At 38.0% G+C, this 26,302-nt stretch overlaps 1 protein-coding gene across 13 annotated transcripts in view; it reads left to right on the top strand.

The window, feature by feature from the left end:
* The window catches only part of MBD5 (methyl-CpG binding domain protein 5), a 521,200-nt gene that overhangs the window by 391,399 nt on the left and 103,499 nt on the right, over positions 1-26,302 (top strand). The window lies entirely within an intron of this gene.

Raw genomic sequence — 26,302 nt, 5'->3', positions numbered from 1 at the left:
CAATGTCATTCCAGTGAAAAATCCCAATAGGGTTTTTGAGAAATTCTACTTGGGACTAAATTTCACACAGAAATGCAAAGAGCCTAGAATAGCCAACAGACTCTTAAAGAAGAGGAGAGTAATTGAATTTGCTCTGTTAGGTTTGTTACAAAGCTACAGAATTTAAAAAGTATAGTATTGACAGAGGGATAGACAATTTGACCAACTGAACAAAATATATTATTTTGAGATAATACCTAAATATGTGAAAAAACTTTTTTTCCTAAAGCAAAAGAATGATGAATACAAAATTTAGGATAATGCTTCCCTCTGGGGCAGGAACTTTGAGATTAGAGAGGTAGTGTTGGTATTTATTTTATTACATTACACTTTATAACTCACATACATGTTATATACTTATTATATACCTAATGTAATTACATGGCTGTTCTAGGGTGCCATAACAAACCACCATAGACCAGATGGCTTAAACTAGTGATTTTTAATCACTAGTCCATAGACCAGTGCTGGTCAGCCAGAAATTTTGTACCAGTCCACGAGTTAACCACCTTGATGTTGTATAAAGATTGAAAACCACTGGCTTAAACAGTAGATATTTCTTTCCTCACAGTTCTGAAGGCTAATAGTTCATGGTCAAGGTATTGATAGGTTTGGTTTATCCTGATGCTTCTCTCCTTGGCTTGCAGACAGCTGTCTTCTTTCTGTGTCCTCACTTCTTCTATCACTCCTACCCTTATTGCCTCTTCCTCTTTTTATAAGGACACCAGTCTGTTGGATTATGACCCCACTTTTATGACCTATGACCTCATTTAACCTTAGTTACCTTTTCTTTGAGAAAGAGGGGAAAGAGAGAAGGAGGAGGAGGAGCCAGAGTGAGCAGGAAGCATCAACTTGTAGTAGTTGCTTCTCATATGTGCCTCAACCTGGGAGGCCCAGCATTTCAAACCAGTGACCTCAACATTCTAGGTTGACACTGCCTCCACTGTGCCACCACAGGCCTGGTTAATTACCTTCTTAAATGCTCTTTCTCTAAATGTAGTCATATTGGGGGTTAAGGCTTCAACATATGAATTCTAGGGAAATTCAACTCAGTATAGAACAACAATATTGAGATATTTTACATAGAAGATTTTACCTCACACTCATTCATTTTGTTTTTCAGAATTTCTTGACATTAACCTCTTTGGAAAATTTTTTATATTTCTCTAGAAAAGCAATTAAAAGGGCCATAAAGAATATGAAATGTTATGTTCTTTAACAGGCATACTCAGCAATCAGACTACATAAATCTACAAAGACTACATTTCAAGCCAGTAAATTAAAACTCCCAAGACTCTTAATAAACCTAATAATGGATGAGACTAGAGAAGAAAATATTCTAAGGTTTCTGAATATTTGATTTAATCCTACATAGTCTCAAGTTAGATTTCAGAGTATTTCTTATCCATGAACAGCTTAGAGAAATGTTGATTATTTTTTAGATGTTTCAAAGACGCTGAAGAACAGAACTTAATAGGAAAAAATCCATCTCTAAAAGTAGTTTCATCACATGAGTTTATATTTTATCATGTGAACAAAAATAATTTACCAGTTTAATTTGCATCCCAACTATATTTTTGACATATTCTTGCTTTGCTCAGACTGAATGACCCAATGACTTAATATTTCTCTGCATTGAATATGAGAAAAATCCTAGCAGATACCCAGATGATTCAGTGTAATTTATACCACTTAAATCTCTTTCTTTCCTGAAAGTAATTTTTGACTAGAATGTTTTTCTTTTGACATCATATATTTTACAAGTAATATACTTTGGGGGTCACCTACAACAGAGAATGGGTTTTTATCAGCAGGTAGCTTTCCTAATATGTTCAACTGCCTGATTTTAGAAAGGTTATAAGTAAGAATTAATAGAAACTTCTAGATATATTTATAATAGCCATATTTCTTTAATTATTCTACATCTTGTCAAAGCTTAATAGCCTGAAAGCTAGTGGGTATATTGATAAAGTTGTCAGATAAAAGCAACTGCATATTTATAAATCCTTGTTCTGAAAGCAGTTAAGCTAATACTCATTTTTCTTAATTTTTGCATTTGTTCCTCAAGGAACAAATGTGTGTGTGTGTGTGTATCATGTATTCTGTAAAATATATTTGTTTACCTTTGTATGTATCCATTTTTTTCTATTTTCTCTGACTTGTGTTGAATTATTGAAAAACAAATGGAACATTTAATTATTTTTGCTATAATCTCCCTCAGTCTGCTATATTACATTATGTAAATTTGTTTTGCTTTTTTCTCACAAAGTAGAAATTACTTTATTGCTTTTTTTCTGAATATGAGTGGTGCTACTTATTGCAGATATCTATATTTCTAATAATATAGACCAAGTTCATACTAGAATGGGTTTCCTGGAAGATATGCCATCACATTTCATTATTGCCATGGTTTTTTCTATAACAGCAGTGTAGACGATGCACGATAACATAGCATGAATCCAAATTCCAAATATTTGTGATGGGGGTTTGATTCTTTTTTTAACAAAATCGACAGGGAAACTGCCGACTTTTCTATTTCTTTTTGTATTATAGACCAGGTATTTTTACAATATGTTGTATCTAGACTGCTACTTCTATTAAAACTACGTGAAGGTGCTCATTAAAAATACCAATGCCGGCCCTGGCCGATTGGCTCAGTGGTAGAGCGTCAGCCTGGCGTGCGGAAGTCCCAGGTTCGATTCCTGGCCAGGGCACACAGGAGAAGCGCCCATCTGCTTCTCCACCCCTCTCCCTCTCCTTCCTCTCTGTCTCTCTCTTCCCCTCCTGCAGCCGAGGCTCCATTGGAGCAAAGATGGCCCAGGCCCTGGGGATGGCTCCATGGCCTCTGCCTCAGGCGCTAGAGTGGCTCTGGTCGCAATAGAGCGACGCCCCAGATGGGCAGAGCATCTCCCCCTGGTGGGTGTGCCAGGTGGATCCCAGTCGGGCGCATGCGGGAGTCTGTCTGACTGCCTCCCCGTTTCCAGCTTCAGAAAAATACAAAAAAAAAAAAAAATACCAATACCTAAATGCTACTCTCTGGCTTCTCAGTCAGAATACCATCAGTCTGGCCTGAGCATCTGCATTTTAAGAAGGACATAAGCAATCTACAGTTCAAGCACCCCTGTTGTACACCCCATAGCCTGTGTACTAAAAGAGCTTTGTTCCCTTGCCCTTGTAGATGTGGTTCATCCTCCAAATGACTGCTTAATAGTATTATATCTGTATTATGGTTCATTTCTACTTGATTTAAGTCAAACAGCAACTTTAAACCAAGGAGAGCCAGCCTCAGCTCTGGCTCTGCACTAACTGGTCTTACTTCCTCTAGTTTTATTGAAGGGTCTTTTCTTCATCTTTACAGCCTGTGGCTGCCCTGTATGTGTCCATCAAGCCAAGAAAACAGAGAGTGTTTGTACAGTCTGCCCCACTCTTTGTTACATCAGTTAGGTAATTATTATCTTTTTGTTTTAATTAAAGAAATATTTTAGTCCAAAATTTACTTAGGAGATAATGTTTACAATGAAAGATTCACTTTCATTCAATGTAATTGTAAATTTGAACAGTTTAAAACTAAATGTAACAAAATTTACTACCCTTTAACCTCTTAAATATAACCTGTAATTCTCTGCTGAGTTATGGTAGATTTCTTTTAGTTCTGCATTACTGAGCTTTAGTTAGTTCCAGAAACATTATAAGCAACAGGCCTTTCAAGACATATATATAGTTGTTGTTGTTGTTGCTGTTATGTACAGGCCAAGGGAGGTAAAGATAAATACCTTCTAACAAAATAGCTCTCACTGCTGTGAGTTTCTGTATAAAGGAAATAAGAAACTATCCACATATTTTAGAGAATTGAGAAGTATGGCAGTCCTGTGGGAAATTATTTCTGTATAATCTTTTAAATTGATGTCTACCTAATCTGTTTTCTGTAAGTTTTAGAATCTTCTCTTTAGCCCCTATAATACTATATAATATAAAGAAATAAATTACCTCCAGAGTCAAAAGTCTGACATTAAGGAAAGTACACAGTATGTCTGTTCTCCTAACTAGTTAAAATAATAAAATAAGAAAGCCATATGGTCTGTGATTGACATCTCTCTTTTCCAAAGACAGATCTAGCCTTTTCTCATCTTAACAAGTTAGATAGTGAGATCTTGAAACTATAGGAGAAACAGACTGTGCACCCCAAAAATGAAAACAATAAACTTCTAATTTCATTGGTTCTTAAGCATTTTAAACCAGTGCTTCCAAGCAATCTCTCTTTTGTCTTTTTCCAGTCTTGCCTGATGTCTTCTTATTTATCTTTTCTAATAATCTGGTTTTTTAGTTTGCTATTCTTCTTTCTCTTTGTCGTTGTTGTGGTTGATGTTGCTATATCTATATATCACCTGTCCTGATACTTATTATCTCCTTCCTTCTTGTTTCTTTGGACTTGCTCTGTCCCTTTTACACAACTTCTTTAGTTGGATGCTTACCTTACTTAATTTTCACGTTTTCGGTTTCTTGATAAATGTATTTGAGCAATAAACTTCTTTCCAACTCCTGCTCTACACCCATCTTACTATCTTTCCTAAAATCACTGAGGGTTGGATTTTTTCTTTCCTGTACAAGGCCACCCCTTTCCACATTGACTTTTCCTTTTCTATCTCCTCCATGGCTTTGCTTTCAGTTTCTCTCTTAGTGTTGGAGTTTGGGATGTGAGGAGTAGAAATACATTCAGGTTAAGAGAAAACAGGAGTTAGTATAAGGATACCCAGTGGACTAGAAAACTATCAGATAACAAGGCAGTGCTGTCTCTCATGTCTCTGTCTGTCTCTCTCTCTGTCTCCCCCACCTCTCTCTCTCACTGCCCCCTCTCTCTCCTTCCCTCCCTTTCCTCCCTTCCCTTCCTTCTTTAGAGGGACATTGTCTCTCATGGAGTCTCTGCCTCTCTCAACAGATCTCTGTCCTCTTCTGTTCTCTAAAAGCTAGCTTCCTCATGCTGTACCTAATAGATGCTTTCTTTAGCTACTCAGGTTTTTATTTTGTCTAACATCAACTATAATGACACATTACTGCTGTATTGGTCTTTTCTTTTTATACCACTACCCTTTTATCTAAATTTCCACTGCTAGCCAGCCAGTTATTTCCATATTTCTTAGTTTATAGTCCTAATAAAGAAAATCTGATTTGCTCTACTCATCTTGTAATAACATGTAACAAGTCATTAACCAATCTATATTGCTACCATTAGTCAGCCACCTGTATTGAGGGCTGAGGAACCACACCATATAATTTGTGCAGTGGTGGCCAGGTGCTGTGGGCATGACATTTCCCTTAGGGACGCATATTTTGGTAGAACAGACTCTAGCCATCTCTGATTGTCCCCTCATTCTTATCTATTCAATTTCACTTCATCAGTTCCTTTTCATACTTTAATATTCTTTGTCACTCTTTTTTTAAGGCTATATTTATTCGATTTAGAAAGAAAAGAGAGAAATGGGGGAAGAGAAGGAGAGAAAAGAAGGAAGGGAAGCAGGAAGCATCAATTCTCATACGTGCCTTGACTAGGCAAGCCCAGGGTTTCAAACAGGCAACTTCAGCATTCCAGGTTGAAAGTTTATCCACTGTGCCACCACAGGTCAGGCTATTTTGCCACTCTTTAAAAGTCCTGCCTGATCTTGTTTTCCTCTAGCTATCATCAGTTCAATTCTCCTTTTCACCTCATTTTTTGTAATCATAAGAGTAATGTTTGCTATGTTTACATCCCTATCTCTCATTAATTTCCCATCTCATTGAAATTTTGCTTATTGGCCCTGGCCGGTTGGCTCAGCAGTAGAGCGTTGGCCTGGCATTTGGAATTCCCGGGTTTGATTCCCAGTTAGGGCACGCAGAAGCGCTGATCTGTTTCTCTACCCTTCCCCTTCTCCTTACTCTCTATCTCTCTGTTCCCCTCCCACAACCAAGACTCCACTGAAACAAAGTTGGCCGGGGCAGTGAGGATGGCTCCATGGCCTCCACCTCAGGCACTAGAATGGCTCCACCGGCCGCAATGGAGCAACGCCCCAGATGTGCAGAGCATCACCCCCTAGTGGGCCCTGGTCGGTGCATGCGGGAGTCTGTCTGACTGCCTCCCCACTTCTAACTTCAGAAAATAATAATAATAATAATAATTTTTGCTTACTGTTTTATTGTATCCCTGGAACTGGTCTCACCGAGGGCACTGGTAACCAATCTTCTGTCATATCCAGTGGAAAAATTTTAGTCCTTATTTTACTGCCCTTTGTTCGTTCAACATTTGACATTCATGACAACTTTCTTCTACAAATATTCTACTCCCTTAGGTTCTATGAAGCTGCAGTTCCATGGTGCTGCCTATAACCTGACTATTCTTGCTCTTTTTCTTTTTGTGGGCTGCTTTTATGGCCCCCACTTGAAATGTTGATGTTCCCCAGATTTCATATCTAACCACTACTATTTTTAGTCTGTGTTTTCTTCAGTTTTATGGTTACAACTATCACATACAACATATTGATTCCAAAACTCCCCATTTTAAGTGTAGACTTTCCCACAGAAAACTTCAGATTCATATATCCTTGGATGATCTTTGGACATCTCAACATCAGCATATCCTAAACTAAATTTATCATCCAGGCTTCCAAGTTTGTTCCTCTTGTATTTCTATTGCTTTTGTTGGTATAGCCATTTATCACTTAGACAAAATAACCTGGGGTTTGAAAGTATATGACAAACATGCCACCATTCCTCCATCCCATACTTATTACAAACATAGGACTCATTAGTACACATACTGACGCTGCCTCATCCCATTCTCGTAATAGCATAGCTTCTCGTGGTTATCTGTCCTAATGAGGTTAAAAGACATCCCAGAGGCCCTGGCCGGTTGGCTCAGTGGTAGAGCGTCGGCCTGGCGTGCAGAAGTCCCGGGTTCGATTCCCGGCCAGGGCACACAGGAGAAGCGCCCATTTGCTTCTCCACCCCTCCGCCGCACCTTCCTCTCTGTCTCTCACTTCCCCTCCCGCAGCCAAGGCTCCATTGGAGCAAAGATGGCCTGGGCACTGGGGATGGCTCCTCGGCCTCTGCCCCAGGCGCTAGAGTGGCTTTGGTAGCAACAGAGCGACGCCCCAGAGGGGCAGAGCATGCCCCCCCTGGTGGGCAGAGCATCGCCCCCTGGTGGGCAGAGTGTCGCCCCCTGGTGGGCGTGCCGGGTGGATCCCAATCAGGTGCATGTGGGAGTCTGTATGTCTCTCCCCGTTTCCAGCTTCAGAAAAAATACAGAAAAAAAAAGACATCCCAGAATCTTTTTCCACTTGCTGTTTCAGGCAACCACAACCAGTCAGTTAGGACTGGTACCTGCTTATTGTCCACCCTGTTCTTTGTGCAGTCACCCTTAGGACTACATCAAGTCCTTTCTTGCCTTCTGTCTTCTGGTTGGGTTTTCTTGGGGGCATTTGCAGAAGATCAAAAAGTGGGAGGATAATGATATTAGAGTATTACAGGAGTTGCCAAAGTTTGGCTGCATCCTTTTACTGAAGGACACAACCACTGTCAATACCCTCCTCAGTTCCAGAAACTGCTTTTTCTTGATTTAGGAATAATAATGGATCTACAGTATTGCCAGCCCTGAGGTCATATGCTATCCCTTATCAGTTCCCATAAATCTTGCCCACATGCTTGTAGATAAAGTTTTTCACAGATTACCCAACTTGAGTATATTACCTTGTTTTCTGCCAGGACCATGAGTGGTATAGCATGTGAATTAAGATTTATATGCCATCCTTTTCCTGAACTCCTCCTATCATCATCAAGTCCCACACATCCATATAATTATGAAGACTTGATTATTTCAGATCCCAAATATACTAGTACGCAATTGTATCTATCCCTTTTCTTTTCTCTCTCAGAATCCTAGTTCAGGCCTTCAACATCTCCTATGAAACAAAAATGTGTGAAATGCCTGGCTTGTGGTGGTGCAGTGGATAGAGCTTCAACCTGAAACACTGAAGTCGCTGGTTCAAAGTCCTGGCCTTGCCGGGTCAAGGCACATATGGCAAGCAAGCAATGAACTGAAGCAACTAAGTTGTAAAATCAATAAATGAAATCTTTAAAAAAAATAAAAGAGTATATACTAAAAAAATGTGTGAAATGGAAAAGGATTGTTACTGAAGTATACTATTCAGCAAAGGTTACCAATCCCCGACCAACTGATTATATGGCTTACTTGATTGTATTTGGCTTTTTTTTTTTTTTTTTTTTTTTTTTCATTTTTCTGAAGCTGGAAACAGGGAGAGACAGTCAGACAGACTCCCGCATGTGCCCGACCGGGATCCACCCGGCACGCCCACCATGGGCGATGCTCTGCCCATCCTGGGCGTCGCCATGTTGCGACCAGAGCCACTCTAGCGCCTGGGGCAGAGGCCACAGAGCCATCCTCAGCGCCCGGGCCATCTTTGCTCCAATGGAGCCTTGGCTGCGGGAGGGGAAGAGAGAGACAGAGAGGAAAGCGCGGCGGAGGGGTGGAGAAGCAAATGGGCGCTTCTCCTGTGTGCCCTGGCCGGAATCGAACCCGGGTCCTCCGCACGCTAGGCCGACGCTCTACCGCTGAGCCAACCGGCCAGGGCATATTTGGCTTTATTATTCTCTGGTTGGATCACAAGTGTGTATCCTGTGACCCCTATACTTGTCTTCTAATGCTTATATTTTCAAAGATCATTGATTTTTAGGGGATTTTGTTTTATTTATAAATATAGAAAGCTTTTATCTATTGAAGTCTCAGATGTAGCCCTAATACATAAAAGTGGAATTGATTCTAATTAAAGTAAGGTTAGCACCTGAGACAATCAATAAATAACTGCTCAGCATTTGTTACCAGTGCTCAATAAATATTTATCTTCTCTTTTTTATTTTTTCTAGCTTTGACTCTACTGTCAGCCTAACCTTGTGCCAAATTAGCATATATCCTAATTAATAGCCATCATAAATTAATAAATAGACTGCTCCATTGTATGTACAGAGACTTTGTTCAACCCAAATTCACCAATATAATCAGAAACTGGTTATAATGAGAACCTGGTTCTCATTCTGTCTGGATAGTATGACTGATTTTCTTTTTTCTTTTTTTTGAATTTATTTATTTATTTATTTATTTTTCTTTTAATAATTTTATTTTTTAATGGGGCGACATCAATAAATCAGGATACATATATTCAAATATAACAAGTCCATGTTATCTTGTCGTTCACTTATGTTGCATACCCATCACCCAAAGTCAGATTGTCCTCTGTCACCTATCTAGTTTTCTTTGTGCCCCTCCCCCTCCCCCTTTCCCTCTCCCTCTCCCCCCTCCCCCCATAACCACCACACTCTTATCAATGTCTCTTAGTTTCACTTTTATGTCCCATCTACGTATGGAATAATGCAGTTCCTGGTTTTTTCTGATTTACTTATTTCACGTCGTATAATGTTATCAAGATCCCACCATTTTGCTGTAAATGATCCGATGTCATCATTTCTTATGGTTGAGTAGTATTCCATAGTGTATATGTGCCACATCTTCTTTTTCCAGTCATCTATTGACGGACTTTTTGGTTGTTTCCATGTCCTGGCCACTGTGAACAATGCTGCAATGAACATGGGGCTACATGTGTCTTTACGTATCAATGTTTCTTAGTTTTGGGGAATATATCCAGTAGAGGGATTGCTGGGTCATAAGGTAGTTCTATTTTCAGTTTTTTGAGGAACCACCATACTTTCTTCCATATGGTTGTACTACTTTACATTCCCAACAACAGTGTATGAGGGTTCCTTTTTCTCCACAGCCTCTCCAACATTTGCTATTACCTGTCTTATTAATAATAGCTAATCTAACAGGTGTGCAGTAGTATCTTATTGCAGTTTTGATTTGCATTTCTCTAATAGCTAAAGAAGATGAGCATCTTTTCATATATCTGTTGGCCATTTGTATTTCTTCCTGGGAGAAGTGTCTTCATGTCCTCTTCCCATTTTTTTATTGGATTGTTTGATTGTTTGTTTTGAGTTTTATGAGTTCTTTGTATATTTTGGATATTAGGCCCTTATCTGAGCTGTTGTTTGAAAATATCATTTCCCATTTAGTTGGCTGTCTGTTTATTTTGTTATCAGTTTCTCTTGCTGAGCAAAAACTTAGTCTGATGTAGTCCCATTCATTAATTTTTGCCTTCACTTCTCTTGCCTTTGGAGTCAAATTCATAAAATGCTCTTTACAACCCAGGTCCATGAGTTTAGTACCTATGTCTTCTTCTATGTACCTAATTGTTTCAGGTCTTATGTTTAGATCTCTGATCCACTTTGAGTTAATTTTAGTACAGGGGGACAGACTGTAGTCGAGTTTCATTCTTTTGCATGTGGCTTTCCAGTTTTCCCAGCACCATTTATTGAAGAGGCTTTCTTTTCTCCATTGTGTGTTGTTGGCCCCTTTATCAAAAATTATTTGACTATATATATGTGGTTTTATTTCTGGGTTTTCTATTCTGTTCCATTGGTCTGAGTGTCTACTTTTCTGCCAATACCATGCTGTTTTGATTGTCGTGGCCTTATAATATAGTTTGAAGTCAGGTATTGTAATGCCCCAGCTTCATTCTTTTTCTTTAGGATTGCTTTGGCTATTCGGGGTTTTTTATAGTTCCATATAAACTGATGATTTTTTGCTCCATTTCTTTTAAAAATGTCATTAGAATTTTGATGGGAATTGCATTAAATTTGTATATTGCTTTGGGTAATATGGCCATCTTGATTATATTAATTCTTCCTAACCAAGAACAAGGAATATTCTTCCATCTCATTATATCTTTTTCGATTTCCCTTAACAATGGTTTATAGTTTTCATTATAAGTCCTTTACATTCTTTGTTATGTTTATTCCTAAGTATTTTATCTTTTGTTGTTGCAATCGTGAAGGGGATTATTCTTTTGAGTTCGTTCTCAAATGTTTCATTGTTGGCATAAAGAAGGGCTATTGACTTCTGTATGTTAATTTTGTATCCTGCGACCTTACTGGATTGGCTTATTGTTTCTAGTCGTCTTTTTGTGGATTCCTTGGGGTTTTCGATGTATAGGATCATATCATCTGCAAAAAGTGATACCTTTACTTCTTTTTCGATATGGATGCCTTTTATTTCTTTGTCTTGTCTGATTGCTCTGGCTAGAACCTCTAGTACCACATTAAACAAGAGTGGAGAGAGTGGACAACCCTGTCTTGTTCCTCATTTAAAGGGGAAAGCCTTCAGTTTAGTGCCATTTAATATGATGTTAGCTGATGGTTTATCATATATGGCCTTTATCATGTTGAGATATTTTCCTTCTATACCCATTTTGTTGAGAGTCTTAAACATAAAATTGTGTTGTATTTTATCAAAAGCCTTTTCTGCATCTATTGATAAGATCATGTAGTTTTTGTTATTTGTTTTGTTCATATGGTGTATTACGTTAACCATTTTACGTATGTTGAACCATCCTTGAGATTCTGGCATGAATCCCACTTGATCATGATGTATTATTTTTTTAATATGTTGCTGTATTCGATTTGCTAGTATTTTGTTTAGTATTTTAGCATCTGTATTCATTAGAGATATTGGTCTGTAGTTTTCTCTTTTGTGCTGTCCTGGCCCGGTTTCTGTATGAGGGTTATGTTGGCCTCATAAAATGTGTTTGGAAGTATTGCTTCTTCTTCAATTTTTTGGAAGACTTTCAGTAGAATAGGAACCAACTCTTCTTTGAATGTTTGATAGAATTCACTAGTATAACCATCTGGGCCTGGACTTTTATTTTGGGGGAGGTTTTTAATAGTTTTTTCTATTTCCTTCCTGCTAATTGGTCTTTTAGGCTTTCTTCTTCTTCATAGCTCAGTCTAGGAAGGTTGTATTGTTCTAGGAATTTATCCATTTTCTCTAGATTGTTGAATTTAGTGGCATATAGTTTTTCATAGTATTCTACAATAATTCTTTGTATATCTATGATGTCTGTGATGATTTCTCCTCTTTCATTTTAGATTTTCTTTATATAAGTTCCTTCTCTTTTTTCCTTGATGAGTCTTGCTAAGGGTATGTCAATTTGGTTGATCTTTTCAAAGAACCAGCTCCTTGTTTTATTAATTTTTTCTATAGTTTTTCAGTTCTCTATTTCATTTATTTCTGCTCTGATTTTTATTATCTCCTTTCTTCGGCTGGTTTTGGGTTTTCTTTGTTCTTCTTTTTCTAGTTCCTTAAGGTATGAAGTTAAGTGGTTCACTTGGGTTCTCTCTTGTTTGTTCATATAGGCCTGAAGTGATATGAACTCCCCTCTTATTACTGCTTTTGCTTCATCCCATAGATTCTTATATGTTGTACTGTCATTTTCATTTGTCTGTATACATATCTTTTGATCTCTGTGCTTATTTCTTCTTTGACCCACTCATTTTTTAAAAGTATGTTGTTTAGTTTCCACATTTTTGTGGGTTTTTTCCCTCTTTTTTGCAGTTGAAATCTAGTTTCAAGGCTGGCTTTATGATCAGAAAATATGCTTGGTACAACTTCAATTTTTCTGAATTTGCTGATGTTATTTTTGTGGCCCAACATATGGTCAATTCTTAAGAATGTTCCGTGTACACTAAAGAAAAATGTATACTCTGTGCTTTGGGATGATATGTCCTATAGATGTCTATCATATCCTATTGCTCTAGGGTTTCATTTAAGGCCAATATTTCTTTATTGATTTTTCTGTATTTTTTCGAAGCTGGAAACGGGGAGGCAGTCAGACAGATTCCCTCATGCGCCTGACCTGGATCCACCTGGCATGCCCACCAGGGAGCGATGCTCTGCACATCTTGGGGCGTTGCTCTGCCACACTCAGAGCCATTCTTACACCTGAGGCAGAGGCCACAGAGCCATCCTCAGCACCCAGGCAAACTTTGCTCCAGTGGAGCCTCTGCTACAGGAGGGGAAGAGAGAGACAGAGAGGAAGGAGAGGGGGAGGAGTGGAGAAGCAGATGCGTGCTTCTCCTGTGTGCCCTGGCTGGAAATTGAACCTGGGACTCCTGCACACCAGACCGACGTTCTACTACTGAGCCAACCAGCCAGGACCTATTGGTTTTCTGTTTGGATGAATGATCTAGAGCCATCAGCGGTGTATTGAGGTCTTCAAGTATGATTGTATTTTTGTCAGTTTTTGTTTTTAGGTCAATAAGTAGCTGTCTTATATATTTTGATGCTCCTTGATTTGGTGCATATATATTAAGAATTGTTATATTTTCTTGATTCAGTGTCTCCTTAATTATTATGAAATGACCATTTTTGTGTCTGATTACTTTTGCTGTCTGTAGTCAGCATTATTAGATATGAGTATTGCTACACCTGCTTTTTTTTTGGATATTTGCTTGGAGTATTGTTTTCCAGTCTTTCACTTTGAACTTGTTTTTATCCTTGTTGCTTAGATGTGTTTCTTGTAGGCAGCATACAGTTGGATTTACTTTTTTAATGCATTCTGCTACTCTGTGTCTTTTTATTGGTGAGTTTAATCCATTTACATTTAGTGTAATTATTGACACTTGAGGGTTCCCTCTATGCCATTTTATAAATTTCTTTCTGGTTTTTTTTTTTTTTTTGTATCTTGTTTGATTCTTCTCTTCTGTTTTTCTATCATTTGTTTTCGTTTGGTTGTAATCCATACTTCTTTCCTCTGTTATTATCTTTTTTAAGTCATGTGCTTCTGTGGTGGTTTTCTCAAAGGGTACTTACCATGTTCATTGTAGTACACTATCTTATGAGTGCTTCTGCACTCCATCATCCTTTGCTACTGTTAATCTTGTCCTCTCCCCGTTTTGTTGTTGTTGTTGTTTTTGTTCTCACAGTTTAAATTTGGTTTTATTGTGTTCTTGGTGGAGCTTTTACTTGTGGTTTTGTTTTGTTTCGTTATTTGAATCTGCTTGGAAAACTCCCTTTAGTATTTCCTGAAGTGGAGGTTTTCTGATGATAAATTCCCTCATCTTTTCTGTATCTGTGAATGTTTTTATTTCCCCTTCATATTTGAAGGATAACTTTGATGGGTATACACTTCTTAGCTGGAAGTTTCTCTCTTTCAGGGCTTTAAATATTGGGGTCCACTCTCTTCTAGCTTGTAGAGTTTCTGCTGAGAAATCTCATGATAATCTAATAGGCCTTCCTTTATATGTTGTATTCTTCTTTTTCATGGCTGCCTTAAAAAATTTTTCTTTGTAGTTTTTTGTTCCAGTTTCATTATGATGTGCCTTGGAGTAGGTTTGTTGGGGTTAAGAAAACTCGGTGTTCTGTTTGCTTCTTGAATTTGAGGATTTAGTTCTTTCCACAGGCTTGGGAAGTTCCCGTTTATTATTTGTTTGAATATGTTCTCCATTCCATTTTCTCTCTCTTCTCCTTCTGATATACCTATTATTCTTATGTTAGTCTTTTTGATGGAGTCAGACAATTCCTGTAGATCTTTCTTATTTTTTTTAATTTTTGAGTCTCTCTCTTCTCTCTGTTGTGCCTCAAGTTGCTTGTCTTCTATGTCACTAATTCTATCTTCTATCTGGCCTGTTCTATTAGCTAAGATTGTTACCTCATTTTTCAGTTCATGAATTGAGTTTTTCATCTCTCTTTGATTTGTTTTCATAGTTTTAATTTTCTTGGTTATATATTCTTTGTGTTCATTGAGTTGTTTTTTGAGCTCCCTAAATTGCCTTTCTGTGTTTTCTTGTATATCTCTGAGTATTTTTAGGATTTCTATTTTAAATTCTCTGTCATTTAACTCCTAGGTTTCTAATCTATTAAATTTTTTTCATAGATTTTTTTCTCATCCATCTGTGCTACATCTCTGTCTTTTGTATCCATGATATTCGATTTTTTTTCTTTAATGGCATCTGAGGGTGATTTTGTTAATAACACTAATGAGAATTAATAAAGAATAAAAAGTAAAAATATATGTATAAGGTAAAGAAAAATTTTTTTATTTCCTTTTTCCTTTTTTGACTTCCTCTTTGAGAAAATACTGTGAAAAACTGTGAATTATATTGTGCTAAATGGAACAAAAACTACATATAACAGAGGGCCTGAGTTTGGGAGAAGTGAGAAAGGGGCAAAAATGGAGGTAGGGACCCACAAAATGCAAAAAAGAAAAAAATTTGGATCAAGAATAGAATAATTTGCTTGTAAATGCTGGTTGACTGAGAGATATAATGAAAAGGATAAGAGGGAAACCAGAAAAAGGAAAAAAAATATTTCATTAAGTAGAACAAAAACTAGATAGAATGGAGAGCCAGGGTTGGGCAAATGCTAATGAGTTAAAACACAAAGTAAAAAACACCCAAAATGCCCAAAGAAAAAGTTTGAGTCCCAAATAAAATAATTTGTTCATGAGTGAGGATCGAATGAGAGGAAAAGTAAAGGAGAAAAGAAGAAACTAAGAGAGAGGGAGAAAAAAGAAAAAGGAAAAAAAGAAAAGAGAGTTAAGGGTTTTGGAGTGTAACCTTCATAGAGAGAAAGGAAGAAGAAAAAAAATGGGAAATGTAACACTTATGAGTAATGTAATTCAAGATGAATAGAAAAGAATAAGACGAGCAGAGAATAAAAGAACCAAGGTGGAAGAAAATAAAAATAAAGACAAGATGAAGGAAACAAAAAAAAAAGTGGAAAGAGTTATAAAGTCTGGATTTTTCTTGATTTTGAGAGGTTATCTTCTTCCTTTTTCTTTCCTCTCCCTCTTCCTGGTTGGTGGCTCTGTTCCCCAGGTTCTGACCCTGTAGCACGCTTAGGTAGAGATTTGCAGTTGATGAGTCTCTATCATGATGTCATATACTAGACTTCAGTCTCGCTGGTAGTCGGGGCTTATTAGCATTTGCAGGCTCCAACAATGGGAGAGTCCGTTTTCCCGGAGCCTCTCTCCTAGTCTCTCCTTCCTGATTTAGCAGCCTGATGATACAGCTATTAGGTTGCCACTGCCTTTGCCTGGAGAGTAAGAGGCTCAAAGAGCTGGTAAATCCCCACTCTGTTCCCACTCAGCACAGGGCTCTGGGTAAGGCTCTGTCAGTCAGAGCCGCCAGCATAATCAGGCAGGGCTGGGAGCCAATTGCTCTCAAGGTGCCTCCAGCAGTGTCCAGTATGCCTCAGCACTCTGTGGGACCACTCTCCCCAGGCTTTTTGCACTTTGTAACCTGTTTTCTTGAGAAGATGCCCTAGTTGCTGCCTGCAGGACAGGAGGTCTTAGAAGCTGCCTAGTCCCTCTTTTTAAAGTACAGCCCTGAGTATGAAAGCTCTGCCAATCAGAGCCACCAGCTTAAGCAGGTAGGGGGGCATGTTGACTTCTGTTCAGTTAGTTCCCCAGGTATATCTAGTTAAATTTGCCTTAGCATTCCGTGAGATTGTTTCCTGCAGGCTTCTTCCTTGTTAAAAAGCCTACTGCCTATCCTGTCTAACATCTGCAGTGTTTTCTGAGGTTTGTTCCATAGGAATGTGTTTTTCACCCTGTGTCGGCTGACAGGAAGTTGCCCCACCTCTACGTGCATAGCAAGAGGTAATAAAAAATATCACACCTCTTGTCTTAGATTGCTGACCTGAGAGAGATCTTGTCAGAGCCACATAAGTCTGGGAGGTGAGCAGACTCTGGGTTAAGCTAATTTCAACGATTGGATCTGCGGATCTGCTTCAGAGACAGACTGTAAGCTGCTTGCGCACCCCTCCCCCTAGTGCTTCCGTATTTTTTCTTCCCTGGGAATGTGCTTTGTTAGCCTGGCAGAGGTGCCCCACCCACCCGGAGAAGTTTGGGCATAGGGAAGTTCGCTTTTGCACATTCCCCACGCACTGTTGGGGGAACAGGGACCAAGACTCTGGTTGCAGTCCAGACAGAAGTCTCTGACTCTGCCCCTCTGTCTGGGAACACGGGTTCCCACTCCCGGGGTGCAAGGAGAAACCTCTCCTACACTGTTCAGGCTTGCTGACCAGGATATTGGGGGTAATGGAAGCCTCTGCTCGCCAACCTTTGCCAGGGTCCAGCGCCAGCGTTAACTCACGTGGGCTGAGTCACCGTGGGCACAGTCTTTCCTCGGCTTGGATGTCTGTGCCCCAGCCCAGTTCCCTCTGCGCTCCCAGCCCCCACTCTCTCTCAGTTCCAAGTGAAAGCAGCCCTTGCTCAGGTTAGTGAGGAAGGCGGAGTGTTCCATTCTCTGTCTTATTTCCTACAGGGTTGATTATATATTTAGTCAATTTTTCGCTCGGTCATACCTTCATATTCAGTGTGTGAGACTTCCAGATGCTCCAAGGATAGATTTTTCTGTCACTGGTTGTAGAACTTGTTGAAATTTTGGGGAGAGGTATCAGGAGCGCTCCTCACGGCACCCTTTCTCTGATGTCACTGTACCTTTCCTTTTTAAGGTACAATACAGGATCCCACATTACATTTAGTTGTCATGTCTTAGTCTCCAGCAATCTGTTAGAGTTTCCTTGCGTCTCTTATCTCTCTTGACCTTGCCACTTTGAGTACTAGTCAGGCATTTTTGTTCATTGTCTTTCAATGTGGATTTATCTGATATTTTGTCCTGATTAGATTGAGATTATGCATTTGGGGGACAAATATTTCAAAGTGATGTACCTTTCTCAGTGCCTTAGAACAGGTGGCACATGATTACATTACTGAGGGTGTTAACCTTGATCATTTGTTTTAGGGAATATCTGTCAGGTTTCCCTCTTAAAGCTATTTTCCCCTTTTGTAATTAATATTTGGAAGGAGATAGTGTGATACTATACATATATCCTCTTCCTCCTTAAACCTTCATGTACTATTTTTAGCATTTATTGATGGATTATGCCTGCCACAATTATTACTGTATGCTCTAATAATGATTTTTGTTCTTCCTCATTCCTTCTGCATTTATTGATTGGAATTCTGTAAGGAAAAGTTGTTCTTTTTTTTTTTAACTTTTTTTTTTTTTTTATTTATTCATTTTAGAAAGGAGAGAGGGAGGGAGAGAGAGAGGGAGATAGAGAAACAGAGAAAGAGAAGGGGAAGGAGCAGGAAGCATCAACTCCCATATGTGCCTTGACCAGGCAAGCCCAGGGTTTCGGACCAGCGACCTCAGCATTTCCAGGTCGACACTTTATCCACTGCGCCACCACAGGTCAGGCTGTTCTTTTTAAATTAATTTATTTTAGTGGTTTTATTGATACCATTGACATACAATAAACAATACATATTTAATAAATATAGTTTGGTGTTTTAGAATATGAGAAACCATCAAAATGAAGATAATGAACATATCCATAACCACCAGTAGTCTTCTTATATTCTTTTCTAATGCTTATCTCCTTATTCTCATCCCCCTCCCTTGTCCCCCAAGCAACCACTGATCTGCTTTATATCACTATAGATTAGTTGGTATTTTCTAGAATTTTATATAACTGGAATAATACAGTATATACTCTCTTTTCGTTTGGCTTCTTTCACTCAGGAAAATTATTTTGAGATTTATCTTGCTGTTACATAAGTCTATAGTTCTTTTTTTCCTGAGTTATATTATATGGATATACCACATTTAATTTATCTATCTGTTCACCTGTGATGGATATTTGGGCTGTTTTCAGTTTTGGCTATCATGAATGCCCCTCCTAGGTTTCTTTTGATTAGTCTTAATAAGCTTTGTCTTTGTCAATAATTTTATTTTTCACCTATTGTGTCATTACATTTAAAGTGTAATTTTTGTAGCCAGCATAAAGGTAGGCTTTGCTTTTTTTTTTATACAATGTTGAAAACTTTGGCATTTTAATTGGGGCATTTAGGTTATTTAACTAATTTGGTTATTGATATGGTTAGGTTTAAGTCTATCATTTTGCTATTTGTACCAGATTTCTCATTTTATATTTGTCCCGTCTGTGTTTTGTTATTTTTCCCCTCTCTGTCTTCTTTTGGATGATTCTGTTTTTATCCTTTAGTGGCTTTTTAACTATAACCCTTTATTTTGTTATTTTTGTATTTGTTTGGGGGCTTTAACTTCTCACCACTTACCTTCAAATGATATTTCCTTTTACTTGTAGCATTAGAACCTTACAATAATGTACCTCTATTTCTCACTTTTAGCTTTTGTGCCATTATTGTCATATATTTTACTTTTTCATGTGTTATTAAACCCTACACTGCATTTAAAAATATTTTAATTGCCAACCATCTTCAAAGAAATGTAAATATAAAAAATGATTTTATATATTTAGCCATATGATTACCATTTCTGGTGCTCTCTATTCCTTTCTTAAATCCAAATTTCATTCTAGTATTATTTTGCTTCTTCTTGGTGGACTTTCTTTACCATTACTTGTACTGAAGATCTGCTAGGGATGAATTGTTCTATCTTTTGTGTATCAAAAAAGTCTTTTATCACTTTTATTTTTGAAAGATATTTTTGCTCTCTATAGAATTCTAGGTGGGCAGGTTTGGGAGGATTTTTTAGTACTTTAATGAGATCCCATGGTCTTCTCGCACGCATTGTTTTCACTTCAGGAATCTCATAATCATCCTGTACATAATTCTGTACATTTATTCTTTACATAAATGTTTTTGTTTTTCAGAGAGAGAGGAAGGAAAGGCGGGGGAAGGGAAAGAGAGAGAGACAGAGAGACATCTACTTGTTGTTTCTCTTAGTTGTGCAGCTATTTGTACTTAATGTTTTGTTTTGTTTTTCTTGGCGCTTTTAAGGCCTGTTTAAAAATCTCTGGTTTTGCCTGACCAGTTGTGGGGCAGTGGATAAAGCACCAATCCATAACTCTGAGACTGCTAGTTTGAAACCCCAAAGTCACTGGCTCTGAGTGCAGGCTTGTCAGTGCAGGGTCGCTGGCTTGAGCAGGGGATCATCCACACAATCTCAAAGGTCAGTGTCATGAAAAACACAGGGCTTGAACAAGGGGACACTGGCTAGGCCCCAGGCAAGGAGCATAGGAAGAGCAGTCAATGTACAACTAAAGTGAAAGAAACTACAAATTGATGCTTCTCACCCTCCTTCTCTCTTCCCCTTTCTTTCTCTCACACTTTCTCTCCCTCTCTCTCTCAAAATAAAATCTCTGGTTATGAGTAATTTGATTATTATGTGTTGTCAGGTAAAATTTCTTTATAATTTGTGTGCTTGAGAGTTATTTTGCTTCTTTAATCTCCAGGCTTGTCATTTTCATCAAATGTGGGGAAATTTCAGCCATATTTCTTCAAAAAAATATTTGTTCTCCTCTCTCATCTCTTCTTCAGGATTATAATTACACTTATAGTAAGTCAGTTGAATTGTCCCACAAGCCATTGATACTCTGTTCATTTTTTGCAGTCTCTTTTCTTTCTCTGTTTCATTTTAGTCACTAGTCTTTTCTTATGTGATGTCTTCTCTGTTTTTAATCTCATCCAGTACATTTTTTATCTTTTAGATTATTGTTTTTATTCTAGCAGTTCAGTTTGGGTTCTTTTTTCTTATCTTGCATATCACTTTAAATTTTTGAACATATGGAATACAGTTATAATAACCATGTGAATAGTTCTTATCTGCTAATTGTAAAATCTGTCCATCTGGATCAATTTCAGTTAGTTAAATGAAATTATTATTGTGTCAATTGTAGATTCACATGTGACTCTAGGAAACAATATAGAGAATTCTCATGTACCTTTTAGTTTTTCCCAAAGGTAACATCTTGTAAAACTAGTAAAACATCATAACCAGAATATATTGGTAAAAAGCACTGATCTTGTTCATATTTCTCTAATACTACTTGTACTCATTTGTGTGCCTCTGCGTGTATTTAGTTCTATAAAGTCTTATCCTATATGTAGATTTATATAGACACCACCAAAATACAGTTACATCCCAAGAATTTCTCATGTTGCTCTTTTATGTACATACCCACTTCTATCTTGCCTCTAGGTTACCGCATTTCTAACCCCTGTGACAACAAATCTGTTCTTTATTTCTAAAATTTTGTCATTTCAAAAATGTTCAATAAATGGAATCATATAGGATGTTACCTTTTAGGACTGTTTCTTTGCACTCAGCATAATTCCCTGGTAGGATTAATCCAAGATTGATTGATTTTTCTCCTCACTATTTGTTTTATTTTTATACTTCTTCCTATGTCTGATAATTTTAATGTGATATCAAATATTATAAATATTTTCATGTTGGGTTCTGGGTATTTTATATGACTTCATGAGTTTTTCAGCTTTACTTTGGAATGCATTTAAATGACTTGAAAATAACAATTTTATTCTTTCAGGTCTTGCTTTAAAAACTATTAGTTGGTTCCAAAACAATGGTTAGTCTAAGTCATCATATTCCCCAGTACTGATCAAGACACTTCTTAGTACTGTACCTTATATCTCTTTTTTTTTTTTTTTTTTAGAGAGAGAGAGAGAAACAGACAAGAAGGGAGAGAGAGAAGCATCAACTCATAGTTGTGGTACTTTAGTTGTTCATTGATTGCTTTCTCATATGTGCCTTGACTGGGGTGCTCCAACCAAGCCAGTGACCCCTTGCTTAAGCCAGCAACCTTGGCCTTCAAGCCAGCAGCCTTTAGGCTATGATCCCATGCTCAAGCCAGATGAGCCAGCACTCAAGCTGGTGACCTCGGGGTTTTGAACCTGGGTCTTCTGCATCCCAATTCGATGCTTTATCCACTGTGTCACCACCTTGTCAGGCCACCTTATACCTCTTGAGTTTTGAAGTGTTCTAGTTCCCAGTCAAGTCGAAGTGTTAATTGCCATTTGTTCTGTTCTTTCAGGGAGTGCTTTCCTCAATGTTGGATGGTTTCCTCACATGCATGCACTAAACAGTACTCTGCTAGATACTCAAAGTGAACTCTGTAGATAATCTGCATTTTTCTCTCTGCAGTTCTCTTTCTCCAGCACTTTGTCTTGCAATTCACATTGCGTTGACTCCCCTAACTCTTCAACTGTGTCTTTTCAACTTAGAGTCAGTTGTGCTCCAACTGAGCTCATCTCTGCACACAGACTCGAAACTCTCTCAAAGCAATAAGCTAGAGCAGTTCTAGGGTTCATTTTCTTTGTTTCTTGTTTCTGAAGAAGCACTGTTCTTTATTGCCTGGTGTCTACTACCATCAAAACCATTGTTTCATATATCTTTCCTGTTTTTTGATTGTTTGTTTGATTGGTTGCTTCTAGTAAGAAACAAAGTCAGACCCCTGTTATGCCATCTTGGCTAGAAGCCAAAGTCTTCTATGATTTATTCTTAATCAAATTTATATTTTCATTTTGAAATAAGGCTTAATCTCTTTGATCAAGAAAACAGAAACAATTGAAATTTAATTTTCTTATACTTTCATTTTATTATTACAGTTTTATCCAAGTAAAGGTTTTTTCTTCCATCATCTTCTTGTCCCAGTCGTAACTTTAAAAATTCCTATGTCTTTAGGGTTTTCCTAAACCAAATTTATTTTTGACTTGATATACTTTTGACATTTTTTCACACGCCTTTTCATTTTTTCTTTCCTTTTTTTTCTCTTTCTTCTTTCTTTCCATTCAGTAAATATTTATTGAAAGCCTATAATGTGCCAGGTGCTAAGCTAAGCACCAAGGATAATGCTATGAAATTGATAGACAAAGTCCTTGCTCTGTTGTTTAAATTCTACTGATGGGAGAAAGGCAATAAACACCTAAATATGCTATTTTAGTTAGAAATATGTGCTGTGAAGAAAATAAAGTGACTTTTTTTTTTTTTGTATTTTTCTGAAGCTGGAAACGGGGAGAGACAGTCAGACAGACTCCCGCATGCGCCCGACCGGGATCCACCCGGCACGCCCACCAGGGGGACTGCTCTGCCCACCAGGGGGCGATGCTCTGCCCCTCCGGGGCATCGCTCTGCGGCGACCAGAGACACTCTAGCGCCTGAGGCAGAGGCCAAGGAGCCATCCCCAGCGCCCGGGCCATCTTTGCTCCAATGGAGCCTTGGCTGCAGGAGGGGAAGAGAGAGACAGAGAGGAAGGAGGGGGTGGGGGTGGAGAAGCAAATGGGCGCTTCTCCTGTGTGCCCTGGCCGGGAATCGAACCCGGGTTCCCCACACGCCAGGCCGACGCTCTACCGCTGAGCCAACCAGCCAGGGCCTAAAGTGACATTTTGATGTGATATTTGAGTTCAAGTATTACAAGAGTTTTAGAAAAGGGAAGAGCAACTGCAAAAGCCCAACATTAAAAGTAAGTTTGACTGACCTGTGGTGGCGCAGTGGATAAAGTGTCAACCTGGAAACACTGAGGTTGCCGGTTCAAAACCCTGGGCTTGCCTGGTCAAGGCACATATGGGAGTTGATGCTTCCTGCTCCTCCCCCTTTCTCTCTCTCCCCTCTCTATAATGAATAAATAAAATCTTTAAAAAAAAAATAAAAAAAAGTAAGTTTGACATGTTCAAGGAATTAAAACAAAGATGTGATCAGAGAGTCATTTACCAAGAAGAAAGTGGTACAAAATGTGGTCTTGGAAGTATTCAAATGTCAGATCACATAGAGTCTTGAAGACTAACTCATGTCTTCATGTGCCTTTCCTTTTACTTTTTAAACATACTTTTTGTTTCTAAACCACAAAGGAACATCGCTGGAAAACTGCTTGAGCCTCTACAGATATCTCTGTGGTTTCTCCATCTATGGGCTTATGCTAGTTGTGCGGTCATGATCAAAGTGTCCTTTTTGAAAAAATAATTAATTTCAAACCATTTATGCCTTCTTTATAACAGATGCTGACAGTGCACTTTTATTTGTCTTTGAATATTTGAAGAAATATGCTTTTCCACAGGCTAACCTGCATAATCACTACTGGTGCGCACATTCTGGGCTATTAGAATCTCCAAAATAAAATGACCCATTCTTTAATTTTTCTAATTATGCCTATCATTATTAGTGAGAGTTGAATACAAAGAAGTTTAGAAGGCAGTTGTAAATGGGCATCCAAAATTTTGTCAGGCTGTCAACTTTGATCACAGAGATCTCTATCAGATTGCTTCTCCCAATCCATCCTTAACACAGAGAAAAAGAGATAACCTTCCTACAGGGTAGTTACGGTCTTGTTACTCTTCTGCTTAGTATATTTTTTCCCTTTTTTTAAATTATAATTTTATTTTTTTAATGGGGAGACATCAATAAATCAGGGTACATATATTCAAAGAAAACATGTCCAGGTTATCTTGTCATTCAATTATGTTGCGTACCCATCACTCAAAGTCAGATTGTCCTCTGTCACCTTCTATCTAGTTTTCTTTGTGCCCCTCCCCCTCCCCTCTCCCTCTTCCCCCTCCCCCCCCGTAAGCACCACACTTTTATCAATGTCTCTTAGTCTCGCTTTTATATCCCACCTACCTATGGAATAATGCAGTTCCTGGTTTTATCTGATTTACTTATTTGACTTCATATAATGTTATCAAGATACCACCATTTTGCTGTAAATGATCTGATGTCATCATTTCTTATGGCTGAGTAGTATTCCATAGTGTATATGTGCCACATCTTCTTTATCCAGTCATCTATTGGCAGGCTTTTCAGTTGTTTCCATGTGCTGGCCACTGTGAACAATGCTGCAATGAACATGGGGCTTCATGTGTCTTTACGTATCAATGTTTCTGAGTTTTTCGGGTATATACCCAGTAGAGGGATTGCTGAGTCATAAGGTAGTTCTATTTTCAGTTTTTTGAGGAACCACCATACTTTCTTCCATATGGTTTTACTACTTTACATTCCGACCAACAGTGTATGAGGGTTCCTTTTTATCCACAACCTCTCCAACATTTGCTATCACCTGTCTTGTTAATAATAGCTAATCTAACAGGTATGAGGTGGTATCTCATTGCCGTTTTGATTTGCATTTCTCTAATAACTAATGAAGATGAGCATCTTTTCCTATATCTGTTGGCCATTTGTATTTCTTCCTGGGAGAAGAAATACATGTCCTCTTCCCATTTTTTATTGGATTGTTTGTTTTGAGTTTTATGAGTTCTTTGTATATTTTGGATGTTAGGCCCTTATCTGAGCAGTTGTTTGAAAATATCATTTCCCATTTAGTTGACTTTCTGTTTATTTTGTTATCAGTTTCTCTTGCTGAGCAAAAACTTCTTAGTCTGATGTAGTCCCATTCATTAATTTTTGCCTTCACTTCTCTTGCCTTTGGAGTCAAATTCATATTAATAAAATGCTCTTTAAAACCCAGGTCCATGAGTTGAGTACCTATGTCTTCTTCTATGTACTTTATTGTTTCAGGTCTTATGCTTAGATCTTTGATCCATTTTGAGTTAATTTTAGTACAAGGGGACAAACTGTAGTCGAGTTTCATTCTTTTGCATGTGGCTTTCCAGTTTACCCAGCACCCTTTGTTGAAGAGGCTTTCTTTTCTCCATTGTGTGTTGTTGGCCCCTCTATCAAAAATTATTTGACTATATATATATGTGGTTTTATTTCTGGGCTTTCTATTCTGTTCCATTGGTCTGAGTGTCTATTTTTCTGCCAATACCATGCTGTTTTGATTGTCGTGGCCCTATAATATAATTTGAAGTCAGGTATTGTAATGCCCCCAGCTTCATTCTTTTTCTTTAGGATTGCTTTGGCTATTCAGGGTTTTTTATAGTTCCATATAAATCTGATGATTTTTTGCTCCATTTCTTTAAAAAATGTCATTGGAATTTTGATGGGAATTGCATTAAATTTGTATATTGCTTTGGGTAATATGGCCATCTTGATTATATTTATTCTTCCTAACCAAGAACAAGGGATATTCTTCTATCTCATTATATCTTTTTCAATTTCCCTTAACAGTGGTTTGTAGTTTTCATTATATAAGTCCTTTACATTCTTTGTTATGTTTATTCCTAGGTATTTTTTTGTTGTTGTTGCAATCGTGAAGGGGATTTTTTTTTTTTGAGTTTTTTCTCAAATGTTTCATTGTTGGCATATAGAAAGGCTATGGACTTCTGTATGTTAATTTTGTATACTGTGACCTTACTGTATTGGCTTATTGTTTCTAGTAGTCTTTTTGTGGATGCTTTGGGGTTTTCGATGTATAGAATCATATCATCTGCAAAAAGTGATACCTTTACTTCTTCTTTTCCGATATGGATGCCTTTTATTTCTTTGTCTTGTCTAATTGCTCTGTCTAGAACCTCTAGTACCACATTAAATAAGAGTGGAGAGAGTGCACAACCCTGTCTTGTTCCTGATTTAAGGGGGAAAGCCTTCAGTTTTGTGCTATTTAATATGATGTTAGCTGATGGTATATCTTTTATCATGTTGAGATATTTTC

Source organism: Saccopteryx bilineata, chromosome 5 (assembly GCF_036850765.1).
Source record: "Saccopteryx bilineata isolate mSacBil1 chromosome 5, mSacBil1_pri_phased_curated, whole genome shotgun sequence".
Taxonomy (NCBI): domain Eukaryota; kingdom Metazoa; phylum Chordata; class Mammalia; order Chiroptera; family Emballonuridae; genus Saccopteryx; species Saccopteryx bilineata.
This window is presented reverse-complemented; position numbering and strand designations above follow the sequence as displayed.